The following is a 14,662-nucleotide window of genomic DNA, read 5'->3' as shown; positions in this document are numbered from 1 at the left end:
TAATTTTATTTGAAGTCATGATTTCCCTTTAACAAGTGTATCCAGATCATAGATTTTCTTCTTTAGTCTCTGAAATTAACATTTTATATAATCTTGAGGCTGTGAAATTGTTGTTTAAGAGGTTGTGTTTTTTTAAAAATCAGATAGAGTATTGCTAAAATTCAGAGGCACTGAGCTTCTAGTCATATCATTATGAAGTCCTTAACATGGAGGCATATTTTGTTTTTCAGAGTTGCTTTTCTTTTTCTCTTTAGATCCTTTTCTTTTCATTAAAAAACTACTCTGGGAAGAGGTGTTTTTTTTTTTTTTTCGTTTTTTTTTTTTTTTTTTTCTTAACAGAAAAAAAAAGCCACGCTTGACTGATAATGCATTGCTTTGGATGGTGAAACATTATGAAAGTTTAATTTTTAATTAAATCTGAAATACCAATTATAACTGAAAGAGATTTTAACCTGTTTCTTTTCAGACTGCCTGAAGTTACATTTAGAGACTGAAATCACTGCACCTTAAAAACAAAAGATTGAGCTGCACTGCATTCCTGTAAGTGAAAGCTTCCTGTACCTTCCTCTGTGTTTTTGTGACCAACTCAATAAAGGACAAAAATATTGGTAACATAGTAACCAGACGAGCAAAAATTTGAATGTCCCTGAAGAAATATGTTTAAATGAGTTCCTTCTTTAAAAAAAGAAAATTTGTTGGGCTCAATATTCAGTATGTCTTTTTATCCATCCTAAATTGTGAATCCTTTTTTCTAGCTGGTTTGAATTGCATTAGGGAGGGTGTCACCGACTGTGCCTCAGCATGGTGACATACACCCTGTCAGGAAAGATTCTTGCGTTTTTGTACAAATTTCATAGAATATAACAGATTTCTTATGGAATCAAAGTAAATTCCTTTTTCCTTTGTGATGTCATTAGAAATTTTTAGCCTTTGTTTCAGTGGAAATGGAAAGTTCATGATGACATCACAAGATTCTGTTGCCTTGAGGACTTTGGGCAAAACTAAGGAAAATGCATAATTCCCTTGTGTGCGTGTGTTCCCCATTCTGCTATGAAGCAGTCAAAATAGCACATCTTATGTCTTCCCGTGAGCTACAAGGCTGTCTCTCAGAGCCCCATTGTTCCATAAATGCATGTCAGAGTCTACCACAGTCTGGTCTACCCTTATTTAGCTGCTGTTTTGTCAATGTACTTGGAAGAACAATTAACATTTGGGATTTCAATGTCTGAATAACAGGCAGTGAATAGAACCCGAGTGTAGAAAGAATTCAGACGCCCAGGGTAAGAAAACAGAAGCTTATAGTTGGTGGGGGATAAAAGGAAAGCATTTTAATGCTGTACTCAAAGGTTGTGAAATACTACAAGGAAAGTCAATCGGGGGTTTTTGTTGTTGTTGTTGTTCATTACTTTTTAGATCAAAATGTGCATTTTGATAATGAAATCTAGAAGGTTATGATGTCTTCCTAAGTTTTGCTGTTTAATGTAGTGTAAGTAAGGTCTTTCACTAGAAAGTCTTAAAACACTTAACATTTGTCTCTGAGTCATTGTTGGAAGGCTGGGTGTGGGTATATGACACTGGATGTCAGAGTGTCCCAGTGCCTGTCCAATAGCTAAAGGTAATTCCGATGATTTCTTCCATTTTCGCTTTGGTTCTCTGCATTCTTTCATTATTGACTATAATTCTTGTGTGTTGACTGTGGACAGTCCTGAAGTTGTTTAAATATCTTTGCCTATTGTTTGAATTCCTACTGAAGTCCTGTTTTTTTCTTTTTGTTGTTTGTTTGTTTGTTTGTTTGTTTGTTTGAGAGATGATGCAAGGACAGGGCAAAATTACCTCACTGTCAGGGTATCCAGAGGGAACTTCGGCCGCTTACGCATGTCGCCCATTGAGCTCAGTGCCTAGCTGGTATGAGTCAATAAATGGTGGTTATAGTTATTTTTATAGTCATAACTACAGCAGTTCCAACCCATAGACGGTAACATCTCTAAAAGCAGGGTCTATTTCTTACTCATTTTTATAATCCTCAGGGCTTGGCATAATAATAGTAATGAAGAAATAGCTGTTGTTATTAGTACAATTACAAAATTTGTTAAAAATCAGAACTTCTGGATTCATTCTGTCAGAAAATATTTATTGTGAAGATGGGTTGAATCAAGTTTTTGACAGTCAGGAAGATAATTATAAAGGAATTTGTGAAAGACAAACCTACTGTTTATCATCACATTAGGCGCTAATTAGTCTCCCAGTCTTTCTTCTCTTTGACTTTACCCTTCTTTCTCCTGACCAAAATGAGATGTGTCCATTTTTTTTTCTGTCTGCAAAATTGTCTTCAGGAATTTTTTATATAAGTTGTGTGTCTTGCATCCCATGCACTGGAGTTGTCTTTAAAGATAAACTTTCCTGACTCCAGGATGGGTGGTGCTCTGCACCTGTTTGTCGAATTGCCAAGCAGTGGATTGTGCTTCAAGGAAACAGGGAAAATGGTACAATAGGTATTGGGTCAAGAGGCCAGAGATTTGGGAAGTTGCCATTAGAAACTTCTGCTTTCAGTGCATAAAACGCCAGGACCAGTTGTTCTCGGCACTAATAAGGCCGTGGCACTCCTCAGAACTCAGAACCATTTGACCCAGCATAAGTTTAGCTTCCTGGTGTTTTCTTACATAAAATTCTCTGCCCTTACCGACCAATTTTAATTTATTTCCAAAAAGGGTTCCTTTATTTTTATTAAATCGGCTTCTGGTGATGCAAATTAAGGCTCTCATAAAGCTTAGCCTCTGAGGCAAAACTAAAATGATAAAATTTAGGTTCAGTGAATAGTACTGTTATCATGTTGAATAACATTTAAGGACATAAAAGAACTTTATAAGCATATTGCACATTTTTTAAGGCTAAAAAAATTGAGGTGACAGGGATTTAAGGGCAGAGCATCATCAAACGTTGTAGGTAGAAAGAATATAAGAAATAAAAGTTCAGTCATCTCATTTTGAAATAAGTAAACTGAGGCCCACTGTGGGGCGTGCAGGTTATCCAAACCATACTGACACGAATGCAGTCCATTCTTAGCCATCTAGGCCTGAGAGGAGAACTGAATTTAGACTCTGGGGCTTTGATCTTCCCTTTATACTCAGGCACTGAGCAGGGTTTCCTAAGCAATGTATTACCTTCTGCTCATTTTATGAAACCAGTTGGACTGCATTTCCCTCCACCACATAGTCCAAAATTCATAGATAAAGGAGTAGTCTAAAAACATTCATTGTTATCAAAACAGGATTTTTTTGCCTTTTCCTATACATTTTGGTATCATGCCTCTGATTGTGCAATGAGTCACATAGAAGCAAATTTATTTGGTTCACTTAATGTTCTTTATGATGAACTACAAAGTGGACAGAAGACCATCAGAAACTTTAGTACTTTAATTGGGCTTAGAGGCCTGATGAAACTCGAAGTAATCTGAGCCATTGTGACACGGAGTTCAGACTTCGCAAGAGTGGGTATCATGCACGGTGTCAGAATGTCACTGTTGCCAGGGGTCATTTCCACCATAGGAAAGGTTTTCAGGGCCTGAGAAAAAATGAGCTAAACTTTAATAATTGAAAATGAAACACTTGCTCTGGTAATTTATTTCAGGTTTCCTTTATTGGATTCTGTCATCCAAAGATACCAGTGTAGGAACATTTCTATTATTTTACCTAGAGCTAGGTCTTAGATACACCTTAGTTTCTTCCTCAAATTTATTGTATCTCCTCCAGAACTTTCCTGCCCCAACCATAAAGAAGCTCAAGTCACTGTGCATAAAAAATTAATGGCCTAAGTCTTTGTGTCCCAAACAAGGAGACAATGTTCTGCCTTAAAAACTTCCATGGAATCTTTGGCATACAGGGAAGAAGGGAGAATTGAAGCATGAGGATTGGAGAGCATTGAAGCCAGAGCAGGACCTTAGAAGCAGGGACTCAGTTAAGATTTTCTCCTCAGACCTCTTTTCTCTTTTCTCTATAATAATGAATTGAAATTTATTCTGTACCGCTTATGAACAGATAATTTCAGCAGGATACATAGATAAGTAACACCTGTTTGCTCTCATCGTAAAGTTCATAATCTATTGGTGCAATAGGTAAATCTTTTTTATGGATGAAATGTTATATGGGTAGAATAGAGGAAGTAGATGACTGTTATTTCTTCTAGACCATCACGGAATAACGTGATAATAACAAGCAGCCCATGTAGAGGGAGTAATAAAAATGAAAGTTGAGGGAACAGGGAGCAGAAAGGGTGTGATCTGAGTATAGGATGCTGGTTGAATCCAGTCTTCCAAAGTATGGGTTGCCACCATTTTTAGGTCATGAATTCAGTTTAGAGGATCACAGTCAACATGATGTTCATGAAATAGAATAAAAAAAAGTAACTTATAGAAAGAGTGTGTTACATATTTTTCAGATAATGGGGTACAAAATAAATATAGGATTTCTTACTAGATATCATGCCACCAAAATATGAAAGGACATCTGAAAATACTAGGTATTTTAAATATTCAACTCATGTAATCCTGACTAAGGGATAATACTATTTCACCCCTTTTTTATATATGAGAAAGTGGAGGGATTAAGCAATTTATCTCAGGTCACACGACAGGGAAATAGTAGAGACAGGACGTAAAACTCCACATCAAACTCCACATTCATACTCTTCCCATGACTTGACACTGCTTTCCAGGGTTGCATGACTTCAGTTATTTTACTGTTGATAACTCACACATTTGTACCTCTAGTCCGATATCTCTCCCAAACTCCAGTCCTGCATTTACAATGTCCTATTTAAATCTTGAACTAGATACCACACGAGTTTCTCAGAGTCAGTATATCAACATTGAATTTATCCTCCTGGTTAAAAATCATCATCCTTTTGACAATCCTAATTTTCTTCACCCCAATTCTCCAGGTCTCTTGACTCAAAATGTATCATTTTTTGCCTCTCTTCCCCCAACCAGGTGTCTAATAAGTGGCCCAGTCCTGTTAATTCCCCTTCTTTGGTACCCCTGTCCTAGCCAGGCTTTCATCTTCTGTTGCCTGCAATAAGACCCTAATTGAAAGAGACAGGGGAAGGGAGACCAGCTCATCCTGAATGCGGTTGCCCCATTAGGCTTCCTGAAGCAGGAGCCCCAAGATCATGTCACCTTTGTTTAGACAAAACTTTAAAAATTCTGTATTAATTATCAAACAATTCCTAACTAGTATTTATGACATTGTAAAACCTAGTTCTAACTTCATTTCTGGTTTAATATTATGGTAATATACTCAGGCCACATTTCCTCATCCACCTTCATTAGGATTGTTTCCATTAATTCCATGAAACCTTCCCTCCCTGACCTTGTCAGAAATAATTCACTCTCCCCTACTCACCCAGCTCACCTAGCACCTGCCGTGGCCCTGCCAACAATTTGATTTTAGACTTCTAGCCTTCAAACCTGGGAGAGAATAAATTTCTGTTGTTTCAAGTCAACAAGTTTGTAGTAATTTGTTATAGCATCCCAAGAAACTAATACAGCACAGATTACACTCTTTTGTGAGACATGAATTACTCTCTATATTTTTAAACAATATTTTTGTTCATGCCTTGTCCTCCTACTAGAAAATAAATTCTTTGGATATAGACTCCATATTTAATTAACATTTCTAAACCCTACAGAATCTACCACAATAAAATCATTAATTCATTATTCAGTCATGCTTAATATTAGCAATATAGAAATGATCCTTCAGACTCTTATGGAATTATAGCCTCCTAAGGGAATCGGACAGTAAATACATAAACAGATAATTACAAATTACAAATTGTAGTCCATGAAAAGAGCTAATAGATATGCAAGACCACAGTGGGGGAAATCTATATACTGTCCACTGGGTGCTCAGGAAAAAATTCTCAAAGAAAGTGTCATGTAAGTTGAGAGTTGAAGGACAGGAAGAATCAGCCAGGTGAAAAACTGGGGGTAGGGATGGAAGCATGTGAGGGAGAGCCAGCTCCAGACAGAAACAGCAGGAATGAGGCCCTGAGGCAAGGACAGACTTTGCCCGTTCAAGGAAATGAAAGGATTCCAGAGTGGCTGCAGCAAAGTTAGCAGAGGAGGAGAGTGACTGGAGGTGAGGTCAGAGAAGTAGTCGGGGAGGAATTTAGGTGGTGTTCTCAACACACTGGAAAAGCACATAGTAGATGTGGGGGGAAGGGAAAAAAAAGAATAAAGATATATATGTTGAAGGATAGCTCAAGAGTAGAGCAAGATCAAAATAATTCAAAGGTGAATACTAGGCACAACTCATAGCATTCGTACGTTTGATCCGAGTTCTCACTGAAGGCTTACTTCTGATTTTGAGGAAGGCTTGGACTTCTGAAACCAAGGTCTAATAATTCACAACATATGTCCTATCTGCATATGCAGACAGGACAACCTTCTAAGATAAGGTCAAGTTAATTTGATTTCCTTTCTAGTTAATAATTATTAAAATTCTGTTGTTGCTTCATGGATCTTTTATTTTTATTTATTTTTAAATGTTCATTGTGTAATACAAGAATGAGTACCAAAAATGTGTTTTAGTCCTAGAATGCATTTCTAACTGTTAAACCTTAATCTTATTTTTAATTTTGGTGTATTTTATCATATGCGATGACCAAAGGCCTGGAGGCATAGAAAGCCTTGAAAATGAACCATCGTTATCCTCATTATTACTACCTACAATATTACTGAATTTCTGGATTGAAAACAATCCAGACTGCTTTAAAATGTAATGCTTTAATATCCTGGAATGCCACTAAGTCAGAATAGAGATATTGGTTTGTTTGCAAAGTGATGGAAATTATCCCCTCTTGGAAGAAATAGAATAAAGGCAATGTAAAAATTAAACCATAGAGAAGTAGGTTAATCTCTAAAGATGAGGATTTATCTGCTGTAAGTCAGTAAAAAGACACTAGAATCATAAAATATTATAGCTACAGAGAATCTTAGGAATTATTTATTCCAGCCTCCTCATCTTGGAGATGAACAAAATTCGGATCTAGGATTCCTATCCAAGTCATACATTTAAATCTTAGGGCTGAAACTGTAACCCCAAATCTTAGGAGCTAAATCAACACAGTCAAACCAGCTAATCTGTGATCAAGGCCCCTACCATAACCCTTCCAAAAAGGAATATTTACTACAGGAGGTGAGTCTACAGACAAGCTTTACTTAATAAAAATCTGAACAATATATGTCACGCAAAATCTGCTTACATAATGTACCAGATGCTTTATAAAAGTTGTCTCTAATCCTTGCTATCATACTCATCAGCCACTCCACAAAGTAGGAATTAGTTCCATTTTATAATGAGAATACTGAGCTCCAGAAAGATTAAGTAATATCCAAGATTGCAAAGCCAGTAAGTGAATTTGTATTAATGCCAGACCTAACTGATTCAAACTCTGTACTAGCTCCTTCTTGGTGTTTTTATCTATTACATTTTGTTATCACCTTAGCTCACAGTGGTCACAGAGGTCAATAGTTTGCTAGTCTAAATGTCTGAAAAACCTTGAAAAGAGTTAGGAAGGTAAGGAAGAAAGCTACATTCAGCAGGTGCTCTCTCTGCATAAAGCTGTTTACATTAAATTCTCTCAACAGTGCCTCAAGATAGATGTTATTATCCTTAGTTTACAATCTAGGAAACTGAGGCTCAATGAGATTTAATTGCCCCACACATTTTAGTACAAGCTGGAGCCAGGATTCAAACTCCGATCTGTCTGACCCCAAGTTTTCTTCCCATTATTCCACCCTCCTCCCAGTGTATTCTCCTGAATGCCAGTTGGTCTCCCTTGGTCTGTATACCTCAGCAATTTACCTGGCAAAGAATAGTAATGCAAGCGCTCAAGGACTTCCCAAGAAGAAAGCGTGTTGAGAGTGTGCTTTTATAGTTAAGTTATATCATCTTGTCTGGAAGTAAATACCCCTATATGTTTCCTTTGTTTGAGAAATGGGGATCTGGGAAGATTAGTCCAATCCATGCATTAGCCTTTCATCTTTACATCCTCTTGGCTCACTGTGTGTCTGTGCCCCAAACCCAGTCATATCCGATAGTGGTGCCAGTAACCTAGATCATACTTGAAAACATTTTTGAAAGAGAAAGCAGTAAAATCATTGTATTGATGAAACCAATAAGAAGTAATAAGGCTTATAGTTTTCCTTCTCAGGTCTAACTTATTTGAAGCCTTATAAGCCTGATCAGTGATATAAGTCAATGAAAGTGCTCATCGTTAACTGCTATTAAAAAATGTCAAACTGAAAGTCCAAACGTGCTTAAGTATTATTAATATTGTTTTCTAATGACCACTGAGGACTATATTAGAGGTGAGCTCATTGGTAAAAACAGGAGGGAGGAAAGGAGGGAGGGGGGGAGAGAGAGAGAGAGAGAGAGAGAGAGAGAGAGAGAGAGAGAGAGAGAGAGAGAGAGAGATTTTGAGGGATTTGAAATACTTGTTGATGGCAGGTTCTACTGCAAACGTGATCCTGAATTTTCTTCCATGTATGCATATCAACCTCAGCAGCACTGCATGTATACACCTCCATTTCTGAGGTGGTCATTTTCTGATATTGATACACTTGAACAATTATTCTAAAACCAACTGTCTCTGCAGAATAGGACCAGAATACATAACAAGTTTATGGTAATTAGAAGCAATGCCTACATGTTACGGTTCTGGTGTTGCTTTTTTCCCCCTCTACTTGAGTTTGACTCCAAGTCTTCCTGTGTGAAAGCCCTCAGCAGGCCATTCAAGTCTTCTAAAATAACTCACTGAAAAACATGCTTCCTGCTTTGCAGAAGGGACTTGGTTCTTTGGCTCAGCTTTGTTCTTTGCAATATGTTGCTGGTAGCCCTAAATCAGAAAGTGCATTAATATATCCTTTGAATTGCTGGATCTCCTCAGGAGAAAAAAAAAGTGTTTTCAAAACTCTTATAATATTTTGTTAAAAATCCAATTCTGATTCAATGTTTTGTTCTCAAAGGAATTTTGAATGAAGAAAAAGCTTTTGTAAGAGGGGGGAAGCTTATCTAATCTCTTCAAGACTGATGAGAAGCAATCAGGAGACTTGTGACTGTTTGAAACAGTAAGTTTCCAGGGAATTAGGCACACGGTTCTCAAGAACAATAAAGAGTGTTACACTCCAGGTTGCAGCACATTGGCTGTAAATGCACTCCTTCATGTATCCCAAATGGCACTTTGAAAGCACCATTCTTTGAGTCAACTGGAAAAGGGAGGAGTCCATGCCGATCTGCCATTCTTTTCGTGAGAAATTAAATACAGAATGAAGTCAGTCTCTAGGATCAGATTCTCAGTTATAAATCTCTTATGATAAAATATCTTCAGAGATGTAGGAAAATAAGTTCGCTCATGTAATAGTTACCTAGTATTAGAAGATTTAGATTTTTAGCAGTTGTTTAATTGTTTGCAATTGCACTAACTTGACCACATGAAATTTGCTTAATCTCTGCCACAATTTTACTGAACTATTCTTTGCTTACCTTATTTGAATGTTGTAGGACTCCATTCAATGATCAATATATGTCTGACATTGTTATCATCTCCGTTGTTGTTACTACAGGAGGTCTGTTCTCTTCTCTGGATTAGGGCTGGCAGGAACAGCTGTGAACCTGGGTTACACATTTAATGCTACATCTATTTTATCTTCTTGTAGCACTGGAAATTGGAAGTACTACAAGAAGCACTTGTAGCAACTGGACTGGTTGTTCAGTAAGTAAAGTTAGACTCATCTCACCTAGAAAACTTGTCCATGAAGTTTTATTTCTAAGCCCTTTTAGCAGATAGAGAAACAGTTTGCATGAAAAGCTCTTGTTTTTTTAATGTTTCTTTTTAAAATGAGAATTGACTCTACCATGCGATATGAGACTCTCTAATTAATGGCATAATACTATCCACATCATCATTGCAGTTACCACTAGGGAGGCAGCAAGGGTAATTGAAAGGAAAGAGCATGGGGCTGCCTATCTTGAGACTTGAAGCAGGCATTGTCAACCAGTTTAGTCTTAAGCTCGTTTTCTGTAGGGGACTGTAGGGGACTCTTTTCTCTATCTTACAGACATTATGCAAAGAAGTCAGATGATATATATGAAGTATTTAGAGGTCCATGGTGTAAAGATAGTTCATAAATATCATGTATTACTATTACAGTAAAAGTACAGTATTAATAGAATTATAAATCACTTTGAGATCTCAGGAGTAAGATGCTTTATCTGAGGTCTTAGTGGGTAGAAATTAGTTTGTGTTTTGAGTTTCCATATAGGGAAGTATTCTGTTGCTGCTAAGTACTGTTCACACACTGGAAATGATGACTAAGAATGAATTGCCATTGACAAATTACTTCTTTTAAAGATTTATTTTAAAAGCATTCTTTGTTATAAATTCTCTGAATAGGTCCTCTCAAATTAAAAAAAATAATAACTATTTTATCTCCCATATTAGTTATTTTCTTGAGGGAAAGAACCATAAGTAATTTACTATTATTCTCAGTCACTGAAACTGTTGCCAGATAGGTGTTCAGTAACTATTTGCTGAGTATCCTGTGTAAAATTTTAACATTTTTTAAAAAATGAATACTAAATTCATTAATTTGACTACATGTATACAATGTGACATGGACAGATATCATTGAAGGTTATACAGCCATTAGAAAAAGAATGAATTATACCTGTTGCTATTGACATGGAAGGATGACCATAATTTATTAAGTTAAAATAGCAAATTTTCAAGGTAATTAATATTTATGATAAGTATGTTGTACATGTTTGTATGAATGTGAAAAAAGTTATGGAAAATGCATATCATACTCTTCACAATGGTTATCTTACAGGGTTAAGAACAAAAGAAGACTCAGGGAAGATTATTAATTATTTTCTTTAAACTTTTTTTATTGTTTCACTAGTTATAATAAACATCTATTATTCAAGTAAGTTTGAAAATAAATATATAAAATTGTTTTTTAAATTACTACCTTTTATTTCTTGGAAAAGAGAACAATAATCACCATACAGAAGTTTTAATTTCATTGTATTGCCTCAATTTCCATAATAAAGTACATATTCTAAATAGATTGATTCATTTTATTCAACAAATATTTCCTGAACTCTATGATGGTACTAGTTCCTGTTAACAAGTTATATCTGTGTGTGTGTGTGTGTGTATATATATATATATATAAAGCTGAACCCTTTTCAAAATCTCACATTTGAGGAAGCAGAAGTTATTAAAAGTAACTTGATTATTTGTTATAGTTTCTCTGAAAATATAATCTACAAATGCACAAAAAATTAAAGATGTTTTTATCTTTTATTTTGCCATCTCTCTCTTCCAGATGTATTTCTCCATATTGCTTCCCCCAGTGTTTCTCCTACCTTTTCCTCACTCTTCTGTTCAAGAGCTCTCACTAACCCTCCTTGGTCTAGGTCAGTTAATTTTTCTGTTCACTTTCAAGCTCCTTGCTGGATTGGTCCTATTCTTCTCTTTCTGTTGTAAATCTCACTTGACTTTCTGGCTTCTGCTTGTCTCGCTTACTGAGGGCAAAACAAATATAAAAAAAACACAAACTCAGCAAGGTAAGTTTTCAGGACTATATTCCCAACAGAAAACTCATAAGAGTTTAAGTAAATGAAGGGGCAGACCCAGAAACCTTAGGATAAAAACATTAAGGGTCCCCTTCTTGAGCTAGTGACGTGGGCAGAACATCCGAATTGGAATCAGGCAAGAGATGACCATTCAGTTTGAAGTGCTATATTTTCCAGGGCTGTTACATTCTAGATCCCATCACAGACTACTGACAACGAACTGGCCTTGGTGGATGGAGGACAGAGGCACCACGAACTGAATTTAAAACACGGGAGAGTTGTATGAAGTGTGATCAAACAATACAGTGAATGTTTAAATTTTAAAAATTTATTTCAATAAAATACACATTGCCGTTAATCGCCCTCAAAATACTCCCCCTCACTTCGAACACACTTATTGCATCATCCTTTCCACTTTCTGAAGCAGTTCTGGAAGTCCTCTTTCATGAGTGTCTTTAGTTTTGCTGTCATATCTGCCTCCATGTCCTGACTCAATTCAAAATGTTTATCTTTCACGGTCACTTTGATTTTGGGGAAGAGCCAGAAGTCGCACGGTGCCAGATCTGGTGAATAAGGTGGATGAGGACACACCACAATGTTTTTATTTGACAGAAATTGCCGTACCAGAATCAATGTGTGACATGAGCCTGTCCATTGTGATTATAAAATGCAGTGAATGTGAATGCTGCTGCCGAGTGCCATCCAACTGAAAGGCAGGGATCTTCAATATGGGAAGCAGCGCAACGAACCTTAGTAACAGTGTTTCAGCTTCTTCAGTGCAGTCAGTTGGGTGTGAGCTACAGCTGAGAGAAGTCGTGTTTTAAAATGTGCCGTAAATCATTCTCCATCATGACAATGCTCCATGTCACACATCACTTCCGGTGTGACAATTTCTATTAATAAAAACATTACAGTGTGTCATCATCTACCTTGTTCACTGGATCTGGCACCGTGTGACTTCTGGCTCTTCCCCAAATTCAAAATGATTCAGGACATCGAGGCAGATATGACAGCACAACTAAAGACACTCATGAAAGAGGACTTCCAGAACTGCTTCAGAAAGTGGCAAGAACGATGGGATAGGTGTGTGTGAAGCGAGGGAAAGTATTGTGAGGGGGATTAATGGCAACGTGTTTTTTACTGTAAAATTTTTTTTTAAATTTAAACATTCACCATATTGTTTGATCACACCTCATAGTATGATAATTGCAACTAATGATGAACAGATATACTTCCCTTCATGTTATAGCCAGTTGTAATACAGGCTTTAAGAAAAGGGAGGGAAGGATGGGAAAGGGGGAAGAGAGACAGAGAGAGAGGGGAAGCGAGGGAGAGGGAGAGAGAAGTAGGGGCGGGAGAGAGAGAAAGAGAGAGAGAATTCCTTCTCCCAAATCAAAAAATGGAAGAGTGGAAGAAGATTGTTGGTTAGGGGAGTTAGAAGCATGAAGAAAAAAATAAAACATATTTTGACATCCTAGTCTTTTTTTTTTTTTTTTTTTACATTAGTACAAGTCTTCCCTGGTTAGTCATGAGTCCTACCCTGGGTGGGTGGGGTCTGCTTGGCACTTCCAGCCAGACAGCTGTCCTCTCCTTCCATCTAGACAGTGCTAACTCAGAGTGAACAACTTACGGTTGTTGGAAACTCTTTAAAATATGCTCACAATTATATTTGTTGCTCTTAACTGCAGGGGGCCGAAGAAGTCAATAAACAGCTGATCATGGCAAGCTTGCCCAAAGATGTAGGTCCCCTTTTCAACCCTATGCTTTCAGTTTAAGAGTTTTATGCAGAAAAGAATGTGAATTCTAATTTATGTTATTTGACTCCTACCTGTGCCCCTCTAGTCTGGTGAGAACAGAAACTCTAGTTAGACAGATAATACATGTGTGGTTAGAAAAACAAATAATGTTTGTGCAGAGATTTTAATGAGATAAAAATGATTGTATAATGTTAACAGAAAAAAAGCAAGATAACAAAACATATAAAATATTAAGCATTTATTTCTGGGTGTTTATTGTTCATTTCTCTTCTATTCTTTTCTTTTTCCAAAAGAAAGAAAAGAAAAGGAAAAATAGCCTTGGGATAGCCTTCCTTTTTTGTTTTTTATTTGTTTTTTATCAATAAATTCGTTTTAATGGTGGCATATCTTATAATGAAGACATTTTACCTCAAGTTTGAATGATAGGATATCTTGCTAAGAATTTTTTTTTTCCTTTATATACTGCTACTGTGGTGTAATGTCCTGGTCACTTTTAATGATCAAGCAGCCCTTCAGCTCTGGTGGAATGATTGAGGGAAGGGGATTGTGAGGTAGGTGGTTCATTATTTAATTACTGGTGATGGATTAATATAGGTCAAACAAAGCTCTTGTCACTTTGGGTATGAGTAGCCAAGAGAAGCAAGGTAGGTCAATGGATATGTTCAAATTATGCTTTTGTATATAGAATAAATGTTTACTTAGATGATAAATTACTTCACATTCCATTTATTAAAGCTCAGTTCGTATAAATATTTAAGTGAAATAAAAACTGTATACAATCAAGAAACTTGATATTTCTAAAACTCTATGTAATCTGTTCTTCTAAATATTTACCTATTTATCTTATTTTCACCTTATGGCTTCCTCAAACCATTTTCATGGCTTATGATCTAGTTCAGGTTTTGTGGCTCTTTAGAATCTAGATGTTAATTATCCCTATATAGCCATAAGTTGGAGACAGTGCTGGTTCAGTTTCAGAACACTACAAAAAAGAAAGTTGTAATCTTTTTGCTGGTAGAGTATCTTGCCTTCAATTTATATATTAAAAAAATGCAACATTTGTGAAGCCAAATAAAACAAAAGCACAATAAAAGGAGGTATGCCAGTAACTGACACCTCTTTTATTCTTCTACTTTTAACTCAAGGCTGCTTAATTTCTCCCAGCTTGATAGTGGTTCTTCTGCCATTTACAATGATAAATTTCTCTTCCCTTCATCTCTGTGTGCTCCAGGTCCTAACTGCCATTTACAGTTACTTTCAAAGTTA

At 36.4% G+C, this 14,662-nt stretch overlaps 1 protein-coding gene across 1 annotated transcript in view; it reads left to right on the top strand.

Moving 5' to 3' along the window:
* The window catches only part of ZBTB20 (zinc finger and BTB domain containing 20), a 755,626-nt gene that overhangs the window by 299,230 nt on the left and 441,734 nt on the right, over positions 1–14,662 (top strand). Inside the window, 1 exon segment of the mRNA XM_033135553.1 lies at positions 467–540. The gene's annotated coding sequence lies outside the window, so the exon portion shown is untranslated.

This window comes from Rhinolophus ferrumequinum, chromosome 2 (assembly GCF_004115265.2).
Source record: "Rhinolophus ferrumequinum isolate MPI-CBG mRhiFer1 chromosome 2, mRhiFer1_v1.p, whole genome shotgun sequence".
NCBI classification, from domain to species: domain Eukaryota; kingdom Metazoa; phylum Chordata; class Mammalia; order Chiroptera; family Rhinolophidae; genus Rhinolophus; species Rhinolophus ferrumequinum.
The sequence above is the reverse complement of the archived record's forward strand: the minus strand, read 5'-3'. Positions and strand labels throughout refer to the sequence as shown.